We start from the raw sequence: 6,011 nt of genomic DNA on the forward strand, positions 1-6,011 counted from the left end.
AAGCTTTTTCTTTTTCAAGTGAAGTGTTTTATTAAAAATAATGTTCTGTGCAGTGCTTACTTTTAAACTCATTTTTCCATGTCCTCCTGGTTTGGGCAGGAGCATGGGAGCGGTTGCCAGTGCAGTAGGGTCTGGGTGGGCCTCCGGGAGTGTTATAACTCACGCCAAGCCCCCTGGACCTTGCCCTTTGAAGGCCAATGCAGTTTTTTCAGCTGTAACCATTGTTGTCCTTAACATTTTCCACTTGGCAGCTTGCATGCCTCCTCCTGGCTTTCATGAAAGCCACCGCCATCCCTCTGTGACACATCCCTGGCAGAGGCACCGCTGTGGTTAGCCAGGGTGGCCCCTGTCCTTTGTAACCCACACCACAACAAGCTTAGTACTTACTCCTGAAGCTGCTGTCCACACCCACTCAGGGCTGAGCGGTATTTCCCTGTTCTCCAGGCCAAAGTCTGAAATCCAAGCAAATTATAAGCCTTTAAAAGGAGGAAACAATCGCCTAGACCCTGATAATACATTCGAGGCCCTTCAGAAATCTTTGGCCCCTAGTGTAGGAGAAGTGTTCCAGGACACCCAACAGCAGAAAACAGGAAGGCAGGTGACAGAGAAGGTCAAGGCCAAGGCCTCTATCCGTCTACACGCTCTGAGTTGTGTCACTTTGGGCAAGTTTATCAACATTTGAGTTTCTATATCATCTTTTTTAAATTAGGATAACAATGCCCATCTTTTCAGTGTGATGAGAGGCTAAAAGAGGTATCAGACTTCAAGTACTTGATATTCAGGGGGAGCTTCACCAAAATTAATTCTTCAACAACTTAGAGGTGGAGAAAAGTACCAGGGACAGGGCTATGAAGTGTTTGCCAGGAACCAGCCACAGGGGCAGCCTGCACTTTCTCCATCCCCGAAGGGCCAGGGACTGGGTATCCCCATGCCATCCAGGAAGTGACCTGTCTTGGTGGTATCCTGAGAAGTAGGAAGATTGTGTCACCTACAGTCGGTTGTCATACAGGCCCACTCTCTCTCCTTCTGCACCACTTCTCCCAAAAGGCTTAGAAGCCCTTGTACAAATACCACTCCTGGGGGTCTGCCTGACAGCTAATTGTCCCAGAATGGGTAAGAAGATTGGGGTCCTCATTGGCCTTTCTACACAAATGGACATAGCTGTGATTATTCAGGGCTGAGCCTGTGGAGAAAAATGTATAACTGCAAATTGGGGCCCTGGGAAATTTATGGTTTGCAAAATCAGTTAAACTTAATGGTCCTTTTGTCATGGGTCAGCTTTTTTTGTCATTTTCCCCAGCTGTTCTTCCAAACCTTAACCCTTCTCCACTGCCCCATCCTCGCTGTCTGTGCACTAGCCTCCACATTTGCCAGAAAGCCAGTCTGCTAGGTACTGACTTTCCCATTCTCCGCCTGCATCTTCAAAGCTGTCCACTTTGGGACCAGTCCTTCCCTCCTCTGTTCCAGTCTGAAGATAAGAGGCATTTTCTTCTTTTCATGGGCATTCTGTCTGCAGTAGACTCCCCAGCACCCCTTCTTCTTGCCAAGAAGCCAAAGTTACCTTTTTTGAACCATCCTCTTCTGTTGTTAGTCCATGTAGTGAGTTAATATTGATCCCACCCCAACTCCTGCTCTAGAGGTGGACATGTGACCAGTTTGGAGCCAATCAAAGCACCTCATCTCCCTGGCCACAGTTAATGCGTAAGAATGGACACATAACTGAAACCTGCACCAGTCAGACTCAACCCAGAGAATCTTGACAGAGCTATTGATTGAGATGCAGTCTTTATTTTACTGAGACTGTGGGCCTTATGGATTATATAATTATGAAAATAGTGGCCACCATATTTGCTACCACAAGGAAAGAGAGAGAGAGAGAGAGAGAATGAGAATATTCTGACATTCTGTTGAATCTTTGGAGGCAGGCATGCCTGGATTTTTTTTCAGTTACATAAGTTACTCTTTTTCTCTTAAGCTGTTGGGTTTCTCTCCCTTGCAACTAAAGTGACCGAAAACACACTCTCTTCTAGACTGTAAATATCACTAGGAAAGGACTGTATCTGTGTGTGTTGTTCATCCCAGAACACAGAAAGAGCTCAGTAAATGTTTATTGACCAATCCACCTGTGGCAAGTGTTTTTAATCCCGTCTCTTCACCTCACCTCCATCTTTGTTCCTGTATCCTTTTCTTCCCTTCGTTTTCGACTTTTGGCTTCCACAGGCAGTATACATGTTTAAGTTTGCTTAATTCTAAGAATAGAACCAAGCGCACAACAACAAAATTAAAAAATCTTCCTTCATTATGGCATTTCTTTCTAGCATCCTGACCTACTTTCCCATCTCAGCTTTGATTTTCAAAAGTATTTTCTTGACTCACTGCAACCTGGCTTCTGTCCCAACTATTTCCATGTTGTCACAGTCATTCCTGACGTCACTGAAATGAAAACACAGAGTCAGCACTCTCTGTCGGTCCCTTGTTACTGTTCCCACAGTCGATTGATCTCCCTTCTTCCTAGGAGGCAAGATGTCCCTCAAAACCTCCCATGTTCTGCCCTCTGGATCTCAGCTCAGGCCCTTCCTTCGGTTCGAATGTTCTCCTTGAATCCTAGCCTTCCACTAAACACAGAGCAATTGGAATTATAATTTTTTTCCATTGGAACTGCAGAAGCACAACACTGTCTCTCCCTGGCCTTGGCAACTTGTCCCAGATGGTGAAGTAGATCTGGTCTCTGTCACACTGTCATCTAATGTGTCCAGGGCCCACGTGGGTGTCATGTGTTGAACTTCAGAGTTACACCAAGTGGAGGAAGGCCATTGTGTCTGGCTGAAGGGTGCCCAAGGCTGGCACTCATAGCTGGGTAATTTTCGGAGGCCAGGCTTCTAGGTCAGCTCTTTAGGTATGTAAGTGGGGGTATTCTCTGCAAGCTCCCGGACCAGGTTAGGGATAGGTTTCATTTTATCTAAGGTTTCACCGTATCCAGGCTAGTGCCTTGTCACACTGATCCGCAAGGCCCCTGGGCATTAATCCTGGCTGCTTCTGATGACCTGACAAGTAGTGGAAGATTCCAGGCAGCCAAGTAGAAAATTACAACTTCACCCACATAAAGGTGAGTGCACATAAGTAACCTGAATTACTTAATTTATAGAGACTTCAGAGATAAATGATCTCTGTCCATCCTGCTAGCTTTGGAAAACAACAGAGTCCTTTAGTGGGTACTTTCATTTCATTTATCCATTCAGCAAATATTTGGCAAGCACCTATTACCTCCTGCAAGGAGTTTATTATGCACATAGGGATGGAAATCATATAGATAAATGGCTTTAATAAAATGTGCCATTAAATTTCAAATGGATTTTCTTCTGTTGAAAGGCTGCAAGGAGCCTTAGAAGTAAGAGTTAAGTAAACAAGTAAAAGTACTTATTTAATCTAGTAAAACACCAAGCCATCATATTTAGAGATAGCTAAACTTGTCTTTGTATCCGAGCCTAGGACAGTAGCCCAGGGTGAACCCTGGGAACTGGGACTTCTCACTATGTCCCGTAGTAAGTCTGACTGCTTCCAGATAAACTTCATCCTTTGCCTTCAGAACTGGATTTCACATCTCAGTGCCATTTGATAGTGTCCTCTTCTTGAAAATGGTCACCTCCTGATTATCTAACTGCCCTCTCCCTGGTTCTCTCCTATCATTGGTTTTCCGCAGTCTCTTTCCCTGCCTACTCCTTATCTACCAGCCAAGTGTGAGTTTTTATAGCTGTCATAACCTTCAAGCTTAGTGGCTTGAAATAATACAAATTTTTTCTTGTGCAACCCTTTAGGTTGGTAGTCTCACTGGGCTAAAATCGGGGTGTTGTCAGGGCACTGGGGAGAATCTGTTTTCTTGCCTTTTCCGGTTTCTAGAGGCTCATGGCCTCGTCCATGTTCAAAGCCAGTAATGGCCGGTAGAGTCTTTCTCACATTGCATTACTCTGACCATGCTTGAACAGTCCCTTCTGTTTCTCAGACTCTACTTCCTCTCTCTCCCATTTTTAAGGACTCTTCCATCCCCCTATTTGCAAGGTCAGCAACATGGGGCTGAGTCTTCACACTGCCTGACCTCTTATATCTCCCTCCCCCACTATTAAAGACTTTGCTGGACTTTGATTATGTTGGACCCATTTGGGCAATCCACAACACCCTCCCTATTTTAAGGTAAGCTGATGGACAACCTGAATTGTATCTGCAACCCTAATTTCCCTTTGCCATGATTCTGCTGCTGCAGGCCCCTTCGGTGTCCAGTTCTCTAGCCTTCTGTGAACTCTGGACTTCAGAGGTAAAATAGCTGATGTGAATGAAAATAGACAGAGATGAAGAGATGAGCTGAGTGCACCTTTTATAGGGGGAGCAGTTGATCAGACCCAGTCAGTTATTACTACAAGAATATGGGCTCAGCATTGCCAGATATTCTGATTTTTGTTTTCAGAAAATTTTGGATTTTCTTTCTTTGTTATATATCCCAACTTTTAAATGTTGGCAATACATTTAAATATTTAAAAGCATTATGCAAGCCAAACCAAGCACATCCGATACTATATTTGTGGCCTTGAGGTGTCCATTTGTGACCTCTGCTCTGTGTGTTCCCACTAAGGATTCAACTGCCCCCTGCACTACACATGACAGGTCCCCAACCTGCATGTCCATCCAGACCTCGCTGATGAAGTGAGGACATCAACCACATTCTCAATAGGCACACCGACTCATGATAGTCCTGCCAAGATCTGCTTCTCAAGCCTAAAACTTGGGAGTTCCTTACTTCTAATCCAATGGTCTGTTCCCTTTGACTGGAACGCCCTTCCCCATTGATACACCTAGAGGCCAACTCATCCTTAAATCACAGCTCAGAGCCTCCCCTGGGAAATGCTCTCTGACAGCCTTTCTGCAGCTCTACATCTCAGCTATCACTGTGCTTTGCTTATGCATTTCTTTTGCACCTGTCTCACGTGGCTTTAATTACTTGCTCACTGTATGCCCCCATCTTTGTGTCTTATCATCTTTGTATCCTGCGTACTGAACAGAGGGCCCTCACAACTGACACGACTAATAATATTTCTGAATGAGCAAATGAATGAATGAAGAAGCCATGCTAGACAGATGGCATCTGTCCTATTTATAATCAAAATTACCCCAAGGAGTTGTAATTCTTTGATGAGTTTCTCGTTATCCTCTTCAAATAAGATTCTATCTTCCGCCAGCTGCAGAAGCTCGTTGCCTGATTTAAAATGCAGAATTCAAAATTGACTGCCAAGAAATGCCACTTCATTTCCTTTCTAGAGTAACGTGATTTTCCACATGACCCAGACAAAAGAACAACCCTTGGCTAATGTTTCATAAAAGGGTTTTCTTCCCCCATGAGGAAAAGAGGTTAACTAGAATGGAGATGACTTTTGCTACTTGCAGTGGTGTCCCTGCGTGTTCCTCTCTAGGTGTGCAGAATCCTTCCTGTCGAGATGGGCAGGGGAAGGCCACCTTAAGCTGGGTTTTTAATCCCCTGGTGGCACCACCTCAGGAAGTGCCAGGACCCTGCAAACCTTGCAGGTTCCTGCAATATAGTCATAGACCTGGGCAAGGGCCACAATTTACAAGGCACTTATCTCTCAGGCAGAGAGCAGATTAGTCATCTTTCTAAAAATGGAAAGAACATGCACAAAGGAGCACTGTCTTCACAAGGAGTCCAGCCAGCCAGGCCCACAGCTGGACTGGAGAGTCAGCCCGAAGACTGGACTCAAGGGCAAGCCCATGGTCACTCACAATCTGCCCAACTGTAGCAGGACAGACACCGATGGCAGGGGGGTGGGGAGTACAGCTCCTGGACCCACAGAGTTATCAGACAGCACTTTTTGACATTCCAGGTTTTCTCTTTTCTTGTGTCCCTGGATATATAACCTCCCTTTGCTCCTTGAGGGAAAGGGACAAGGAAGAAATAATTAACATCCACTGTATACCTATCTGAACCAGGAAGTGTGTTAGATGCTTCA

The sequence above is a fragment of the Sturnira hondurensis genome, unplaced genomic scaffold (genome assembly GCF_014824575.4).
Source record: "Sturnira hondurensis isolate 20B ecotype Veracruz unplaced genomic scaffold, ASM1482457v3 Scaffold0013063, whole genome shotgun sequence".
In the NCBI taxonomy this organism is placed as follows: Eukaryota; Metazoa; Chordata; class Mammalia; order Chiroptera; family Phyllostomidae; genus Sturnira; species Sturnira hondurensis.